Genomic DNA, 21,097 nt, shown 5'->3' with positions numbered 1-21,097 from the left:
GTGTGTGCGTGCGTGTGTGTGTGTGTGTGTGTGTGTGTGTGTGTGTGTGTGTGTGTGTGTGTGTGTGTGTGTGTGTGTGTGTGTGTGTGTGTGTGTGTATGTGTCTATTGTAATTTAGAGTCTTTCTTTGCATTCACAGGTGATGTAGGTGTGTTACCCTCCTGCGGTCCATCTGATGTTAGTGTCCCCACAGATACTAGCAGCGATGAACATATGAATGAGGTACAGGCAGGGTTGTCAGGGGCTGAATCTGTGCCAATGGTTGCCATCCCAGCTATGTCCCGCTCTTCTCCGCACACAGTTCTGCTGCCAACACATACCGCATCACCAGTGGCCATAGAGGAAGGACATTCAGCGTCTGTTAGCGTGGAACAGGAATGTGTGGTGGCTACAGAAGGTGTGTCTCCACACCATGGTGTCAGTGTAATGACTGCAGATGTGCCACACAGGCATGTGGCCAGTGCTGCTCGTAGGAGGACCTCTGGCAGACATGCACCTGCAGGACAGAGCGCAGCAGCTGGTATCACCAGACGCATGTTCCAGACTGTAATGGCGGCACAGGCACATGCTGAACGGCAGAACAGAGAAGGGCAGAGGCTGCAGAGGGCTGCTATCCGTACTCTAAATGACAATATCCAGGCATTGGCAAATGCTCAACAGCAGATTGCTGATGTTCTGGACAGGCGATTGGGTGACATGGTCGGAATCCTTGACCATGGCATGGCAATCCGCGAGCATGAGCTGTCTGTGCTGGAACATCTGGTAGGAATGAGGCATAGGCCACATGGACGTAGGCCAGCTACACCACCTAGTGTAGGTCAACGTGGGCATGCCACCTCACAGGCCCGCTCTCATAGTGCCGGTAGCAGTAGCAGTGCAGCTGGTGCTGCGCTGTCCACACCAGGACACAGCAAGCCACATGGACGGGGCCCTGGATGTTCCCAGTGGGGACACGGTTCCAGTGGACATGTGTCGGTGGACAGTAGCCAATCTGTACCTCCGCCTGGTAGTGCCCATGCAACCCCTGGCAGGCACAGGTCACGTGGCCATGGCCAGACACAGTGAGCTGTACATCCTGGTCTGTACAATCTGGAGATGTCAATAATACCCCTGTGTAGGCCTCACAAAAGTCAGAACTGTGTGCACACATACACGCACACGGCAAACACATCTGTAGGGCACTGCAACACCCACATGCATAATGACCAGACATGTCCAACCAGATCACCGGCCCTTACCCACACACATGATGTCATCCATTGGTGCAGCCTTTGACCCTGGCAAACATTATCACCCTGTGCATATGATGAAGCCTGTGCCACATCCCTGTCATCCACACCATCGTTGCAGGGACATGCTCAAATGGTCTGATGCACAGGGTGAACAGAATAATGAGAGAAGTGTATATTACATTAGTTGTGTACTGTTGACATGCACCAGACATACCATGTAGTACTGGTTTATCATGCATTGTTATATGTTCACAGTATGTGTCTTGGTAACAACAGTAACAGCATGCTGGTAATGATGCCCTGGTTCCCTCCTTATGGTCTACTTACATGTGCCTACAGGTAGCAGTGTTTGCAGTCTCCCATGTGTAAATGTGGAGTACTCACAGGCATGTATGGCAATATCAGCATGCTATACGTAGCCTCAACCTGACTGTTGGAAAGGCTAACATACCACAAATGTCCACACATATACTGATCCAAAATCATGTGGGCTGTTTAATAGGCTACAGTGGCTAGAGACGTGACATCCAGGTCACATCACAGGTATGCTGACATGGTGCAGGGGTTGCACATGGCGGTCCTGCCGATGATAACGTTAGAGGCCACTTGATAGCATGAGGTATCACTGTGTAGCAGTAATACTCTGTCACATTACAGGAACATGCCCACACTCACTGGGTCAACAACACTATAACGGACACTCCATAGTGTTGAGGTGAGGACCCCTGCCTATCACCCTTACAGTACTGTGCACCCACACGACGGGACACAGAGAATGAACATGTACAGGTAGCCAGTACGGCTGAAACCGATGGCATCAACAGGGTAGTAGACTGCATCACCATGAGAGGTTAGGGATCCTGTGTGTTCTGTATGGTAGCATACACCCTCACTCCATGCACCAGACAGTCATACATACATACATGCATACACACACACACGCACACACTGTGGAGTCCACAAATGTCATTCACATACGAACAGCTGACATGTGTGTGATACACACACCACCCCTGCCTACGTCATGCTTTCCATGCTGCAGTATGTACAGATCTCTACAACAGTGTACAGGGGTGTGTAACAATTGGGATGTATTCCCCACCATATGTGGCATATATGGTCACACAAGCAAACACACATGGCAGTACTGTGACTGATACACCTGCTATATGATGATACGTCTGACAGACATGCAGCAGTATTGGCTGCATTATGTGTACCAACGCTACCTCTGGCAATTGTGCTGCTATATGCACATGGGAGGATGTAAGTGTTACAGGTGTCAAGTGACTTACAGTCAGTAACACCTGACCGCTGTGTAGGTTTTATGTCTTCACCATCAAGTAACAGTAACATAGCGTACTGTTTGCACATGTAATGGTAGGATGGCGTGTGACACACCTGTGAGCCATCCCTGGCAAACATCCATCTGCAAAGGTGGATCACCACTTTATGTACACACATCCATCCATACCTGATGTACATCCTACCGTACTGGCAGTATTTCACCATATACAGGCGTCAATGATGGGGCTGCATTGCAACTGCATGTTGTAGTTAGGCACAGATGAGTTACATACATCAGCTACTGCACATGCATGGTAGCTGCATGCACACTACTAATTGTACATGTGTGTTGGTCCTACATGCCTGTCATGTAGCCATGTTTGTATGCATTGTAATTGGTGGACATGTGTGATGACATACATAACACATGGACTGTTGTATGATATGATGGGTGTCATGGGTAACTAGTACAGAGGGAATGTGTCCTCAGTCAACATTGCTACCTCATGTACTGTTAGCATTCAACAGCCATGGACCTACCATCCATTTGCATGTGTGTGATTGCTGTAGCCACTTGTCTGCATGGAGGACAGCAAAAGCTATGCTATGTACATATGTGTTGTGTGTGTGTGTGTGTGTGTGTGTGTGTGTGTGTGTGTGTGTGTGTGTGTGGTCTTTGCACATATCCACTGTGATTACATGTATGTCATATCCAAACATGTGTGTTCTTTGGTGTACAGCGACAGTCATCTTTCACAGCTGTGTAAGGCCCAGGGCCCCTGTTATGTGTAGAGCCGACCTGGTTATGTACAGTGGTATCATTGCAATGCATAGCACATGATGGAACCCTGTCGGTACATGTGTAGTCTGCACAGTTGCTGCAGACCTATGTACAGTCCACTGGTCATGAGTCACACGGTGTTGTGGTAATGTATGGCTGTGTGTTGCTGGTCCAACGACATGGTGATGTCAGAGGGCTACATAGTAGACTCCGGCATGTACCTCTGTGATCTGCACCTGAGACATCTGTGATGGCTCCTGAGTGTGTACTGGTCGGTACATGTGAGTGGCCTTCATGTACGTGGAGACAGTAACACCATACTGTGCCCTTCCGTGTTTACAATCCGTGTGCATGCAAGACGGCCCTTTGCAACTGTTAAGTGTGTGAGCATGCCCAGTATGCTGTTGTGTAGATGGATACACAGTACATTCCAAACTGTGCCCTTCCGTGTTTAGAATCCGTGTGCATGCAAGACAGCCCTTTTCAATTGCTAAGTGTGTGAGCATGCCCAGTACGCCATTGTGTAGATGGACACACAGTACATTCCAAATGGACGTGTGATACTATGTGTGTGAGCATGCCCAGTGACACCTTGTGTCGGTGATGTGCCTCTGTGTATGGGCATGGCCATTGACATCCTGTATAGTGATGGTGGTCATCCAGGCAACAGATGTCCATTTTCCACATCACGATGGATGCCTACATTGAACACACTGGTTGACTGTCTTGAAGGGTGTACTGTCTGTGGCGCATCCTGTATCTATGTAGTGTTGTAATAGTGCTCCGTAGATAGGCAGTTGTCCCGCTCACACCACTGCCGTGTGTTTGTCCACGTCTACCTTGGGACAGTATTATGCTTTTAGACTGCTCACTCTCTATACATTCCCTATTGGCATCTCTGCTTTTGCGGATGATGTCATCCACCTAGAAGTATGCCTCTAGGAGGGCAGTGTTCAGTAATCTTGGTAGGGCATTCTGTAACTGCGTAATGCTGTAGTGTGATAAGGTAGTTAGGTGTATGTTCAACTCCCAGCCCTGCCAAGTGTGTGTGTGTGTGTGTGTGTGTGTGTGTGTGTGTGTGTGTGTGTTTCCAGCTGCCTGGGGACAGAGTAATGCTTTTAGACGGCTCACTCCACATACATTCCCTATCGGCATCTTTGCCTTTGCGGATGATGTCATCCACCTAGAAGTATGCCTCTGGGAGTGCAGTGTTCAGTAATCTCGGTAGCACGTTCTTTAACTGCGTAATGCTGAAGTGTGATAAGGTAGTTAGGTGTATGTTTGACTCCCAGCCCTGCCAAGTGTGTGCCTGTGTGTGTGTGTGTGTGTGTGTGTGTGTGTGTGTGTGTGTGTGTGTGTGTGTGTGTGTGTGTGTGTTTCTAGCTGCCTGGGGACAGAGTAATGCTTTTAGACGGCTCACTCCACATACTTTCCCTATCGGCATCTTTGCCTTTGCGGATGATGTCATTCACCTAGAAGTATGCCTCTGGGAGTGCTGTGTTCCAGTAATCTTGGTAGTGCGTTCTGTAACTGAGAAATGCTGTAGTGTGATAAGGTAGTTAGGTGTATGTTCGACTCCTAGCCCTGCCAAGTCTGTGTGTGTGTTTCCAGCTGCCTGGGGACAGAGTAATGCTTTTAGACAGCTCACTCCACATACATTCCCTATCGGCGTCTTTTCCTTTGCGGTTGATGTCTTTCACCTAGAAGTATGCCTCTGGGAGTGCTGTGTTCCAGTAATCTTGGTAGCGCATTCTGTAACTGCGTAATGCTGTAGTGTGATAAGGTAGTTAGGTGTATGTTTGACTCCCAGCCCTGCTAAGTGTGTGTGTGTGTGTGTGTGTGTGTGTGTGTGTGTGTGTTTCCAGCTGCCTGGGGATAGATGGCTCACTCCACATACATTCCCTATCGGCGTCTTTGCCTTTGCGGATGATGTCATCCACCTAGAAGTATGCCTGTGGGAGTGTGGTGATGCCGGAACTCGGTAGCGCATTCTGTTACTGCATAATGCTATAGTGTGGTAGACTAGACAGGTAGATGCTCGATTCCAGGGCATGGCAGGTGTGTGTGTTTGGCAGTTATACCGTATGTGTTGGTATCTGTGGATGGCTAGCTGCAGAATGTGTTCAGTTTGTTTTGTTGCTGACCTATATAGTGTCCACAGCCCGCATATTCTGCCAAGACACTGGGTTGTCAACACATACATTCACCAATAGGTCTGGTGAGTAACTGTCAGCAGCCCTACTCTTACCCTTGATACGGTCTGACCCATGTGACGCAACATAACACACGTGCCTTGATGGTAACAACACTACATGATGCAGGTGGCACATCTAGTTTCCTTTCCATTCCTGTCTAATGCATTGCTGTCATGTGGTCCTCTGTTGTGATATAAATGCCATATCTACATATATGTGTACATGTATATGTGTGTATGTGTATATATATATATATATATATATATATATATATATATATATGTTCATGTATATATGTATACAAATAATATATATGATATATGTAGGTGTAGAGGTGGACATAGATGTGAACATATGTCTGGGGACATCAGCACTATTGAATGTTTGTGCAGGATGATCTGTACGTGATAACCTGGGATCTATGTATATCTGCCATGGCATGGTGTTAATGCACATCATCTGTGGTGTGCAGGGCCACGAGTTGTAGTCGTGTAGACACTGGTTATTTTGTTGCTGGGAAGACCATGGGACATCGAATATGTTGATGGTAAGGCACCTGTTGCCAGTTGTTTATGGATCTGAGTGACACTGAGCAGTGGTTAATATGTTGGAGGTTCAGCATGGGTCCTATAACTATTCATTAGAAGACTATACTATGCAGATGAGGTTGACTATGGTGTAACACATTTATCACCAGGGTGTGCTGCTGGTCCCTGGAGTGTGTGTGTAGTCAGCCGGGTGCAGGTCTCGAATATAGCTGACAGCATGGGAGGGGGGGGTCAGGCATACTGTACGTACATTGCAGAACTGTGCCTCGGGAGTGCTCCTGCCTTAGCACACCTAAGCTAGGGGTGTGTCTATACCTGCCTGGTGACATTGGGAGGGATGACAGCAGTGGTGGGGTAGTCAGGGTGTACAGGCTGCACAAACAGGTGTTGATCAGCACAATCAGCAGATGACAAGGCCAGCCCACACATGAACAGTACGTTAATGCGAGCAAGCAGCATACACACAGGTTTCGTCCACACTCTACACCACCGGTGTATACCTGCAGGGACATTTCACGACACAGTCCAAATAAATGACACGGGCTGCAGCAGGCAACATATACCAACATGTGCAGGAGGCTGGGGCAGTGAGGATGTGTATGCTGCCGAACAACCCTTACTGGGGTGACATAAGACTTTATAGACCGAGGGTGACTTACCAGGGGCTACATGGGCCGGGGATGTTGGAGCACTATGGGGTGGACAGAGACCTCCTACAGCAGCTTGTTGACCTGTGCCTAACACATCAAACAGGCCAAGGGAAACGCATCACAGTGGATACCATGGGATGTGTTGGCCTAGGTGTACTAGCCACAGGTACCTCACACAGCACAACTGGGGATATCATGGGTATCTCACAGGCATCTGCATCCAGAGTATTGCACCAGTTCACAGATGCCATGTCAACACATGCTAGTGAGCACGTACATGTCCTCAACACATGTGGTTAGTGGACCAGCAATATGCATCTGTTCATCCACATGGATGACTACCCTGGGGTACTGGGTGCTATAGCCTGCACACGTAGCACCACCCGGGGAGCAGGGTAGGGCCTACAGTCAGTGCAGGGGCATACCCTCCAACAGCTAGGCCATATCCGATGGCCAGGGCATGAGACTGAATGTGTGTGCTGTCTGCCCTGAAAGCTATGATGTGTCCGATATATGGCTTCTGACACAGCTGTAGCACACCAATGCCTATATGGACATCCCCTACAGTCTCATAGTGGGGGATGCTAGGTAAACACTGGTGTAGTGGCTGATAACACCCATCAGCAATGCACACACACCTGAACACTCACACCATACTGAGGCGGATGCACAGGCAAGACATATACTTGTGCATGTGTTTGGGATGCTCAGTTCACAGTTCTGGTATCCGGACACATCCGTTGGAGCTCTGCAGTATTCACAAGCAACATGCATACAAGTTGTTATGGTATTTTCTATTCTACACAATGTTATCCTGCAGTAACAGTTGCAGCAGGAACAGCAAGGGGCAGGTCCACACAGCCCAACACCACTGCCAAGGCCTATACAGGCACAGTGTGACTTGGTGAAGGAACTACCTGAGTAGGGCACAGTCGGCAAAAGCCCATGCACAGTATGACCTGCCCTTGGCAAAGAGGCAACACAAGGCATATGCACTGACACAGTAGGTACCCACGGATTTCCCCACTCTGACCCGCACACAGTACAATGGATGCCAAACATGACAGTACCTGTGCTCGGCCATGTATGGGAGGTGCACTGTGTGCATCCGACATAGGCAGCACTCCAGCACTGTCCTCAAGTCGGGAACACACCCAGGGTATGTCTATTGACCTAACAAGTGGCAGTTGTATTAGAATGTGTACTTACCCATTGCTATGGTATGTATGTGAGCATACAAGTGGCTGTGGTGGCCAAATGTTAGGGCAGCAGACAGTACACATCCATAGTGGCACCATGACCTCTGTAGCACATACAGGGGTCACAATGGTAGCCTGTAGTACACAGGGTGTCCTAACCCACTTCAGATTATGGGCTGACCATCATGTGTGTCCATACAGCCCACACACGTTCCATGGAGCTGGACAGATGTGGACCAATACAGACAAATGATATACAATGGCCTATGGATATGCCCAATGACTGACCCCAACCCCCTATGACACACACAGATGATAGCAGGCCAGGCAGTTTGATGTAGGTTGTGTAATAGGACGTTCAACACCACTGTGCTGGTAATTAATGCTGAGAACTGACCTACCCTGGTAGCCCTCCAACCAGCAATTTAGGTAGGTCCACACACTGACATGGAGTACCTGGCAGACCAGTACAGTAGCGGCAGATGTGTACAACCATTGGCTGTGCCCCCGTCACACCTACACATGTGAGAGTCATGTGCAGCACCCACTGTGCTGTGTAGGACTGTGGTTGTGGTTGCATGTCCCCCCATGCTATGCAGACATGTAGCAACTGTCAATGCCACATGGCCATTAGCTACCCTGTAGACACAGCATGTCACCTGTCTGTGTAGAATGGAGGGGTCAGCAACACAATACTAACTATCTGGACATGTGACACATGCAATACAGTTGACCATACTTTGCATGCTCACACACATGACGGTATTGTCGGTCTACAACATGCGTAACAGTCATACTGGGCATGCTCACACACTGAAACACAGGACGGCCAGGCATGCACACACCAGTGGTCCGGACATATCTGCCAGTACATTGCTATACTGTTGGATGTCTGCGCTGTATGGTGTTTGTGGTCTATTGTCTGTACATATGCCATGGTCTATTGTTAATTCACATGAGCTATGTACGCAGGGTACTTCTACCATCACGTGTATAGGGCGGTTCTTTGTTTGCGGACAGGCCGACGCCTTTGGATACAAACCGGGTAAGGCACAGTCCAGCAGGTGGAAGCTGTTGTGCGTGGGTTTGCACAGTGTTAAGCACTGCTGACCTCTGGTCACAGCACCTTATTCACATTTAGACTCCACATTTCTTTGACAGTGCACTACTGGCATACTGGTAAACAAACACGCTTACAGCCATTCGCTCTCCGACATTTCCGCTTACATTTGTCACTCACGCTTGGTGTGTGCAATCCCTTGTGATGAGTATTACATCGACTACATGACTACAGTATCGGTTATGTGTAACCATTTTGCGATGGCAGCCATTCGACTGTACGGACTCGGCGGCCTGTCCAGTGACGTAATCATATTATATGCGTGTTCCTCATAAGATCTGCTCTCATCTGCCTGATACATGGGAACCAATACTCTGCAATGCTGACATGTGAGTTGAGTTTGTTAACGCAGCTGTCTGCCGGGTCATGCTACCGCATACCTACTGCACGTTGACCACCTTTCAGATTGCACGACTGGAGACTGTAGGAGTGACACCTTTCCCACTTTGCATGGGACAGTCCCTCATCACGCATCACATGTGACAACACCAGAACTCTCCACCAATCAGGGACACATTTCTGCAGAATCAGGGACAGGTCAAGAAAAACAGGGACACTTTTACAAAAGTAGTGCTATTAACATGACACATTGACAGAATCAGAGCATATGACTTAATATACATATTCTGAAGTAACAGTTGTTTATAACTCTTACTTATTGTCATTAGTCAGTAAGTGTAATTCATCACCTTTCCTTCAACAGCCACTACTTTTAGGAGGGATTAAGAAGGACACAGACTTTCAGTCAAACTCAGGGACGCACCTGATATTCAGGGACAGTTGAGTGGTATGGACAATACTCTAGCCATTGCAACTGTCCTGATTAGGGGACCTTCTCATGTTGTAGGTGTCTGTACTGGTTACTTGTTACAGGTCTTGTATATCTGACATGTCAATATGTCATATGTAGTAGCATAAGCAACTATACTGCTGCTAGACTACACTTTGATTTGTTCCGATATGTATATTTCTGTACTATGCATGGCTGTAAGTATGTTCTGCCCTGGTACATCTGACAGTTCTACAGAACAGGTTCCACTTTGGCCATTCAGACTGGTGGCGGCCCTATAGACCCTATATGTAGAGCTATCACATGTGTCAAGTCAACACATACCCACAGCATACCTCTCAACTGTCCCTGATTTTCAGGGCCGTCCCTGATTTTGACTCAAATTTTAACTCTGTCCCTCTTAATCCCTCCTAAAACTAGTGACATTTGGAGGAAAGGTGGTGAATTACACTTCATGAATAATGACAATAATTAAGAGTTACAAACTTCTTTTACTTTACTACAACCTGTCACAGATGAGCATGGGTAACAAGCTATGCTTCAAACAGCATATATGTGGCAGCAAAATTAAGTGATTTTAGGCATTCATGCAACCTGGCCTTATTTGTCTACTGGTATTAATTTTCATGGTTTTATAATGTGTCTTTATTTTCTGTATTAATTTACACAGATTTTGGAAGGCGCTTTGGGTATCGAGGCAGCAGCATTAAGAAGACAGGTATGATGCAGTCCTAGGGAAATATGAATATCAGCAGTGCCTATCCATTGTGTGCACAGTGAAGGCAAGAAAAAGAAGTTATATGGCATCCTTAAAGGGTAATGATTTATATATATATATATATATATATATATATATATATATATATATATATATATATTTATATATCAAGGAAAGATAAACTGTGGAAGGAAATAAAGAAAGTAAGATGAAGGTAGGAGGGTTAGGATGCTTATTAGGGTCACATAAACAAAAATCTAACACAAATAAGGCTGTGAAGGGTGGTGCTAACACAATCAGGAATGTGGAAGGTGGTGGGGAAGTGGGCATCATACACACAGAGTAAAGACAATGGTGCTGCAAGGAAGAGTGAAGGTAAGTGAGACAGCTGGGGACACTACTGATTCTGATCTTATGGGTAGTGGTGTAGTAGCCACTGGTGATAGTGGTGGTGGTACAACTGGCCTGGATGATTGTAGAGGTGCTTGTCTGCATGTTGCTACATATAAATGTAAAATAACTGAAAGGAAATAAAAAAAAAACAACAAGATAGTGAAAAGGAGAACAAGAAAGAGTCTGGGTGAGAAAAAATACTGTAAAAATGCAGGTACAAAATCATCAGAGTTTGAACACTTTATGCATACTATAATGCAAAGGTTTTGAAAATACCACCATGTTGTAACAATGATATGTTTATATGCATCCCCTATGGGAGTCGAACCCACAACCATTATCAGCTGTACTGTACTGTTGAAGACATTTATTTATATGCTGAGCAACACAGCTCTTTGCAGATGCGCTCAGGGAAAAACTCAAAAATTGTGTGTAACACACTTGCAGAACGGAAGAAGAAAATATACACCTAATACTATTCCTTTGGATACCCCATTTGTGATATAATGTCATTATCCAAAGCCATAGTTGGCATCGTAATAGTTTGAAAAGACCAGTGCTTAAAAACTTATGGTCATAACCAATTTCATCTGGACCAAATGCCAGACAATGACACTCATCTAATTTGTGTTGATAATGCCAGAAAAGGTCAACATAAGTAAAGTATGATAGTTGCTGTATATAATACTTGGAAGTGTGAACTATGGCAGTCTAGCTCCTTGTTATATAAAAAGCTATATAAAAAGTGGTAATCAGATGTAAATAGGCATTGGCAGTGCTCTTTGCCACCTGCTGTGGACAGTAGGAGGAGATGATCAGATCAAAGGATAGAAATGGGAGTGCAGGAAAGAGATGTAAAGGGGAGGCAAGCTGAGAGAAGAACATAGGCTGGACAACTAGGAAATGAGCAAGATGAAACTGGGGAAAGTAGAGTAATTTTTTATGGGATGTGCCCATTTTTGATGCATAAAGAGAAGGTAAGTTTGGGATGAAAGGAAGAAGACACACAAGACTGACTGGGGTTTGATAACACAAAGAAGGAAGGGGAAAACAACTGTGAAGGAGACAGCAGAGGGGAGAATTGTACAAGCAACATAATGGACATTGACTTTAAAAGGGAGGGAACACCAGCATACAGGATGGGGGAATAGGCTGGAATTCTGCAGTTGTAGTCTCTGCCACCTATGATCCAGTGGGAGATTACTTGACAACCTGGGTACAATTACCAATGGACCATGTCTCAGATGGTGGATACAGTGCTGGACAATAATGCAACTAGATGAGTCACCAGAGGAGGTTCACTATATGGCCAATTTGGGTATTTAACCTTCTGTTGAATAACTCCACAACAAAAACAATAAGTACCAAGTAACAAAAACCATGAAAAGCATGAGCTGGATGCCAGGAAAAATCCAAATTTATTAAGCCCTTTCATCAGAATTACATATGATTTCCTCAGAATGACAATAACAATCCTGCTCATCTTATTTATATTAAAATCAATTAAGAAACCAAGAAATTACCATATGTAATTCATTAACATTATAGATTTAAAGAAACAGACTCCCTTGTATTTAAAAACTGAATGAAAAGTATAAAAAGTATATATACATAGTAGTGTAGGTGTGTAAACACAAGTATTAATAAAACCTGTTGTAAAATAAATAATCAACCATATATAAAGAAAATACTAGTTGAAGATGCAAAGACAGTGCAAAAAATAGTGTATTTTCTATCAATGTATTTATGATAATAATACTTATAGTATTAACAAGATTGCAACAATAATAACAATGTTGTCACCTCTAAAAAAGAAAATCTGCTTTTAATTTAAAAAAAAACTAGTAAGAGAAACCATGTCATTAAGTCCTGGACTGGTGGTGGCATTTACTCTCAACTGCCATAATAATTCTTTAAATTCTAATACTTGGTCAATGGGGCCACCTCTCTCATCCATTACAAGCTGTTCCAGGTCTGTAAACTTAAAGTGGTGACCTGTTAACATGTTTGGCTGATGCATTTTTTAAGATTCCCTTTCCCTATATCATACATATGTTGGTATATGCGTGTCCTAAATGCATTCTTGGTTTTACCAATGTAAAATTAAGAACACACCTGACATATACCTACATAAACCACATATTTAGTCCCACAATTGTTTTTCTGGCTGAATTTCACCCAACCATATCCATCTATAAAGACTCTGTCACCCTCCAAAATGTATTTACACTGGGTGCACATACCACATTTAGTCATTTTACCTACAACACATTTGATGTTCCTACCCTTGTTGTTTTCTAGTAGATTCTTAACACTAGTATCCTTTTTGTATACTATAACAGGTGCATCACCTATTTTCCCCTCGATGGTCTCATCACTTCTTAATATGAACCAATTATTGGCAATAATGTCTCGAATCAGAGGGAATTGTGGAGTGTATGTAAGAATCAACCCATTCCTATAAGAACCTGTTGGCAGTACACTGTTTTCCAATGGTGCACACAATCTGGAGATGTCTAAACCTAACAAGGGGTAAAAGTATCCTTCCACTCTCTTTTTTGTTACTTCATCCAGTAACGATTTCACAAATTTCTCAGGATAACCCCTCTTCATTAACATACTCAATAAAACATCCCTTTCCTTGTAAAAATCCTCCAATTTACTAATCATACGGGCAAGTCTCACACCTGACCCTTAACCAAAGATCATTTTTGGTGCAGGGGGTGCCCGCTCTCAAAGTTTAAAAGTACGTTCGAATAGGTTGGCTTCCTGAAGATAGTCGAGCAAAATTGGTTGGTAATGTTATCTTTGCTGATCTGTATGTCTAAATAACTAATGAGTTCAGTGTGTGTCTCCATTGTGAATTTCAAAAATGTAGTGCTAGAATTGAGAAACAGTAAAAATTCTGACAACTGGTCTTAGTTACGGTCCAAAAAATTAGGATGTCATCCAAGTATCATCCGTAAAATCTACAATGTGACATCCCCTCTGATATAAAAACATTGGAAATTCCCACTGAGTCAAAACTATATTAGCAAACATTGGTGCACAGGCTGCATCTATTGCTATTCCGGACCTTTGTTTGAATAAATGTCCTTCAAAAGTCAAGAAACTGTTCTCCAAGACTAATTCCATCAAGGTCCATAGTGTAAAGTATTTTTGTATGTGAAAATGAGGTGTGCTGAGATAAAAAATCGTAAAACAGCTCAATACCTTCACTATGTGGAATGACATTAAATAGGTCTTTAATATCAATTGTAGTAAAGATGATGTTACTACTAAAAACTCTTGCTTAATTTTCTTTAGAGAATCCCATGAATATTTGATAATGTGAGCGAATGAACTCAAACAATATTTTAACTGGCGGTCCAAAAATTTAGCTATAGAAATAGTTTTGGAACCTTTTGCATCTGCTATATGCCTTAGTGGGGGGGTAGGTGATGTCTTTATGGATCTTTGGGATCCCAAAGATAGTCAGGATCCTCGGATGTCTCTGTATGCAAAAATTAAATTATACTTCAGTGATCTGGTCATTCAAAAGTAAATCAGTTAGGACCATGTCCACATGTCTGTATGCTATATTTAATTCATTATGGGATATTTGCACATATCCATCACCAAATAAATGTTTTAACATACATTCAATGTATCTGTCTTGGTCCATAATGACCAATCCACCCCCCTTATCAGGTTTCATGACTACAATGAGTCTATTGTTGGAAATACTGTCAAGAAGGGTGATTTCTTCCCTGGTTAAATTCAACAATGTGTTACAGATGAGAAACGACAAACTACTAAATAGCAAAAGCGAAAAGCCACCAGCTGGATTTAATATATAAATTATTTTATTTTATATGAAGCAACAAATTTGTAACTTAAACAAACTTAAAACAAACAATCAAATAACTTCACCTATGCAAACGATAAATAAGCGCTTTCATTTAAAACGTTTTAAACTTCATCAGACAATCTGTTGAATTACATCATTTCCTTATATAACCTTCACTTTTTTCAAAAAATCCTGCTCACATGACTAATACAACTCGAGCATGCCCAGTAATAAAAAAATGGGTGTTTGAAAATATTATAACTTGTCTCGAATATGTATTATTTTTAGTTCTTATATATACTCTTTCCATTAGCAATTATGCACATTTAAAGTAACTAAAACTATCAATATTTATCATTAAATAAATTATTTTAAATTTTTATTCAAATAATATAAAAAACAGTATTAAAATATGAATATAAAACTATTAATATAAGATCGCTATGAATATGACATATGATATCAGCCTACTTGGAAGAAGATTGTATAATACTTAAATAATTATAAATAAATAATTTTATAAAATCTTTATTAAGAAATTTTTCACCATTCTAAAAATCTATAAAACATATTAAATAGTATTAAATCTATACACATATGTTTAAATTATCCAATATTAAAGAGGTCTAATAAGATTGTTAATATTCTTAATAATGGAGATTTAAATACAACAACTAATTTTAAAGGAGATATTATAGAAAATCCTTTAGTTATTAATAGTTTAGGGTTGAAAAATGAAAATGATAACGAATTTACAAAAACATTGGTTATCACTTTCACGCAGGAATACCAAATCATAAAGGAAATATTTATTAATAATTGGGGGATCCTAATGGATGACCCTCATTGTAAAAAATATATAAATGAGGTCCCTAAAATTGTATATAGAAAAGGGAAAAGTTTTAAAGACTTACTTAGATCAAATACTCAAAATACTAATAATAAAAAGGTAACGAAGGGAATGCATAAGTGTGGTACCTGTAATTGTTGCTATAAAATTTATTTAGGGCAGAGGTTTCATATAAGAAATAAAAAATACTTTTTAAATAATAAATACAATTGTAAGTCAAAAGCTGTAGTTTATTTAGCCATATGTGATTCATGTGCCTCATTTTATGTAGGCAAAACGGAGAGAGCTTTATCTCAGAGAATCTATGAACATGAATATGCAATTAAGAAAAATAAAACGAACAATGCCCTAGCGAAGCATATTGATGAATATAATAATCATCAGTTTTATTTTATTGTGATAGATCAAGTAGAGATAAAAGACAAGACTCCTTGGAATGTAATACTCGAACAAAGAGAATTACAATGGCAAATTAAACTACAGGCAAATACATGGCCTGGTATAAACGAAAGAAGCACCATAGCACCAATACTAAAATTAAAAGCATTGAATAGGAAGAAAATTAAAGATTAAGTAGTGATTTTTGAGCATTAATAAGATAAGTAGTTAATGATAATAATTTCTAATATTAATTTTATTACAATATTTATAATTTTTATGAATAAAATATTTTAAATCTTCATAACAAAGGATATCATAAATTTTTAGTTTGTTAGTTAATAGTAGTATTAATAATATTATAAATATATATGTATTAATTAAAACAGGTGGATTTTTAATATAATGAATGAAAATTAATGAAAATGATTGGGATACATTTAATATATAATTTAAACATATGTGTATAGATTTAATACTATTTAATATGTTTTATAGATTTTTAAAATGGTGAAAAATTTCTTAATAAAGATTTTATAAAATTATTTATTTATAATTCTTTAAGTATTATACAATCTTCTTCCAAGTAGGCTGATATCATATGTCATATTCATAGCAATCTTATATTAATAGTTTTATATTCATATTTTAATACTGTTTTTTATATTATTTGAATAAAAATTAAAAATAATTTATTTAATGATAAATATTGATAGTTTTAGTTACTTTAAATGTGCATAATTGCCAATAGAAAGAGTATATATAAGAACTAAAATAATACATATGTGAGACAAGTTATAATATTTTCAAACACCCATTTTTTTATTACTGGGCATGCTCGAGTTGTATTAGTCATGTGAGCGGGATTTTTTGAAAAAAAGTGAAGGTTATATAAGGAAGTGATGTAATTCAACAGATTGTCTGATGAAGTTTAAAACTTTTTAAATGAAAGCGCTTATTATTTATCGTTTGTATAGGTGGAGTTATTCAATTGTTTGTTTTAAGTTTGTTTAAGTTACAAGTTCGTTGCTTCATATAAAATAAAATAATTTATATGTTAAATCCAGCTGGTGGCTTTTCGCTTTTGCTATTTAGTAAATTCAACAATGTGGTGCATTCTTTGTTCCTAGAGAAGTCCCAAATTTCTTTCATACAAATACCTTGAAACAATTGTATGGTAGGGTGTAATGGGGGGTTAAATACACTTGTCGTCTTACATACAATGGAATAGCTGTTGTTATTAGTCTCTCCCAAGGTTACACTTAGATTCAACTTTCTAGTATATAACATAACATCTAATAGAGTCTTTTCAACAATAAATTTTGTAAAAGGCACAAAATTTAACCCTTTCTGGAAGAGGTTTGCCCATTCCTTGGTAACTTGGACACTACTCAAATTATATACTTTGAAATCTTTGTGGTCATTTAAAATAATAGCAGCGTCACTGTGGTTGTTGTTAAACATTGCGTCTTGTATTATCTTGTTCGTTGCCAGTTCACCAGTCTCCCCCTCCCCCTCCCAGAATTGCTCTGAGGTGGATGGTAATAATCCCCTTGATAATTCCCACTGGATTGCCTCCTAGTGGTTGTAGCCTTGTTTTTGGATCCTCTCTGACCTCCTTAAGGGTTGTCCTAAAGGGATGGGACCTGGGTTACTATCACCACTAAATTCAATATCTTCAGTAGTTTCCTCAAAAACCTCATTGTTGTTATTGAGGTTAATTTTCACAGTTTTATTATTGCCATTTGATACTAAGGGATAGGCTAAACCTACTTCATAATCTTTGGCATTTCTATCCAACTTTTTGTTCTTTTTTTCTTTTATTTTATCCACAATCTTGTCAATGTTGACAAACACTAAATTATATTCATTATAAATAGTACAAAAACCTACATCCTTTTTCAAACAAGCATCAAGTTTACTAACAGAATCTTGAAGTACATCAACTTTTTTATCATTGTCCCTTATAAGTAACTGCAATAGTTCACAACCTTGATGGTTAAATAAAGTAATCAAGTCTTTGTATAAATCAGAGCCGTTAGTTATGTCATTCAGAAAACGGCAGTACCTCAAACCTTTAGGGACCTGTTCTCGTCTCAAACATTCCCTAAGGTACTGATTTTCGATTTGCAGATTTTTCATTTTCAAGCTATCTTTTTCTAAATTCTTTAACATTAAATTTACAGCACCTTGATTCATGTTTTTTTCACACTATGATGAAAACCGGCACTGCCTTTATTGATCCAGTTGGTTAAACTGAATACATTATCTGTTGCTTGCCATAACCCTCCATTACCCTGTGTCTGGGTTTTCCGTTGCAATGGTCTGGCTGTAACTACAGTTCCTTGTGGTGTAACACCACTTGTGTCCATCATAGTAATACTTCCTTGCTGATTAGGGCTGCCTTGACCTGGTGGAATGCTAAAAAGGGAGTCCTGTGAAACAGTAGAAGGTGCCATTTGATGACAGTTAAAATCGCCTGCTCGAAAATCCAGCTTTTGTCCCACACCCGAAATTTGGGTGTTGAAAACACCGATAAGGTCTGTAAGTTTCTGAATAGCAGAGGTTAACTCCTCATGTGTATCTCTGGTACCCGCTCCGCTCTGCGTGCTGGAATCCATACCAAAACAAAAACAATAAGTACCAAGTAACAAAAACCACGAAAAGCACGAGTTGGATGCCAGGAAAAATCCAAATTTATTAAGCGCTTTCATCAAAATTACATATGACTTCCTCAGAATGACAATAACACTCCTGCTCATCTTATTTATATTAAAATCAATTAACAAACCAACAAATTACCATATGTAATTCATTAACATTATAGATTTAAAGAAACAGACTCCCTTGTATTTAAAAACCGAATGAAAAGTATAAAATGTATATATACATAGTAGTGTAGGTGTGTAAACACAACTATTAATAAAACCTGTTGTAAAATAAATAATCAACTATATATAAAGAAAATACTAGTTGAAGATGCAAAGATAGTTCAAAAAATAGTTTATTTTCTATCAGTGTATTTATGATAATAATACTTATAGTATTAACGAGATTGCAACAATAATAACAATGTTGTGACCTCTAAAAAGAAAATCTGCTTTTAATTTTAAAAAACTAGTAAGAGAAACCATGTCATTAAGTCCTGAACTGGTGGTGGCATTTACCCTCAATTGCCATAATAATTCTTTAAATTCTAATACTTGGTCAATGGGGCCACCTCTCTCATCCATTACAAGCCGTTCCAGGACTGTAAACTTAAAGTGGTGACCTGGGTGGATGTTGACGTGTTTGGCTAATGCATTTTTTAGATTTCCTTTCCCTATATAATACATATGCTGGTATATGCATGTCCTAAAGGCATTCTTGGTTTTACCAATTTAAAATTAAGAACACACCTGACATATACCTGCATAAACCACATATTTAGTCCCACAATTGTTTTTCTGGCTGAATTTCACCCAACCATATCCATCTATAAAGACTCTGTCACCCTCCAAAATGTATTTACACTGGGTGCACTGACCACATTTAGTTATTTTACCTACAACACATTTGATGTTCCTACCCTTGTTGTTTTCTAGTAGATTCTTAACACTAGTACCCTTTGTGTATACTATAACAGGTGCACCACCTATTTTCCACCTGATGGTCTCATCACTTCTTAATATGAACCAATTTTTGGCAATAATGTCTCGAATCAGAGGGAATTGTGGAGTGTATGTATATATATATATATATATATATATATATATATATATATATATATATATGTATGTATATCCAGTGCATGTCTACCTATAATGCATAGTACAGGTAGGAAAGGAGGTGTGAATGTGACAGTAGCAGACTGGGACCCAGCCATTGTATGTGCTACTGCTGCTAGTTGTAGTATTGCTTCTGGTTGTGGTGAAAGTGTGCTTCTGGTGGTGGTGGTGGTGTTGTTTCTGGTGGTGGTGGTGGTGGTAGCGTTGCTTCTGGTGGTTGTGTTGGTAGTGTTGCTTCTGATCATGGTAGTAGTGTTGATTCTGGTGGTTGTGATGGTAGTGTTGCATCTGGTGGCAGTGGTGTTCTTGCTTCTGGTAGTGGTGGGGGTAGTGTTGCTTCTGGTGGTGGTGGCAGTGTTACTCCTTGAGGTGGTGGTAGTGGTGATGGTAGTTGTGCTGCTTTTGGTGGTAATGATGGTGTTGCTTCTGGTGGTGGTAGTGTTGCTTCTGTTGGTGGTGGTAGCGCTGCTTCTGGCTATGATGGGAGTACTGCTGCTAGTGGTAGAGTTACTCCTGGAGATGGTGGTAGTGTTGCTGGTGTTGGTAGTGCTGCTTCTCATGATGATGGTGGTAGTGCTGCTTCTGCTGGTGATTATGGTGCTGTTTCTGATGGTGGTGGTAGTGTTGGTTTTGGTGGTGATGGTGTTGTTTTGTGTGGTGGTGGTAGTGTTACTTCTGTTGGTGGTGTAGTACTGCTGGAGATGGTGGTATTGTTACTTGTACTGATGCTAGTGTTGGTTCTGGTGATGCTGGTACTGTTGATGGTAATGGTGGTGATGATGGTGTTGCTTCTTGTGGTGGTGGTGGTGGTGGTGATGGTGTTGCTTCTGGTTGGTGCTTTTGGCAGTAGTGTTACTTCTGGTAGTGGTAGTTTTACTGTTGGTGGTGGTGTTGGTAGTGATGCTTCTGACAGTGGTGGTAGAACTGCTTCTGGTGGTGATGATGGTGTTGCTTCTGTTCATGGTATTAGTGTTACTTCTGGTGGTGTTGGTAGTACCGGTGTTGGTGGTAGTGTTGCTGGTAGTGGTGGTGGAGGTGGTAGTGTTGGTTCTGGTAGTAGTGCTGCTTCTGGTGGTGATGATGGTGTTGCTTCTAGTGGTGGTGGTTGTGTTGCTTCTGGTGGTGATAGCATTGTTTCTGGTGGTTTTGATAGTGTTGCTTCTGGTGGTGGTGTTGCTTCTGGTGATGGCAGGTAGCATTGCTTCTTCTGGCGGTGGTGGTGGTAGTGTCTCTCCTGCCACCTGTGTGGAAACACAGGCCTTGCCTGAGGGATAGCTATAGGTCTTGATGCTGCTGCATATTATGGTAAAATAAGTGGAAAGAAAAAATAAACAAAAAATGCATGCAACAGAAAATGAAG

This window comes from Protopterus annectens, chromosome 14.part0 (assembly GCF_019279795.1).
Source record: "Protopterus annectens isolate FY-2018-M chromosome 14.part0, PAN1.0, whole genome shotgun sequence".
In the NCBI taxonomy this organism is placed as follows: Eukaryota; Metazoa; Chordata; order Ceratodontiformes; family Protopteridae; genus Protopterus; species Protopterus annectens.
This window is presented reverse-complemented; position numbering follows the sequence as displayed.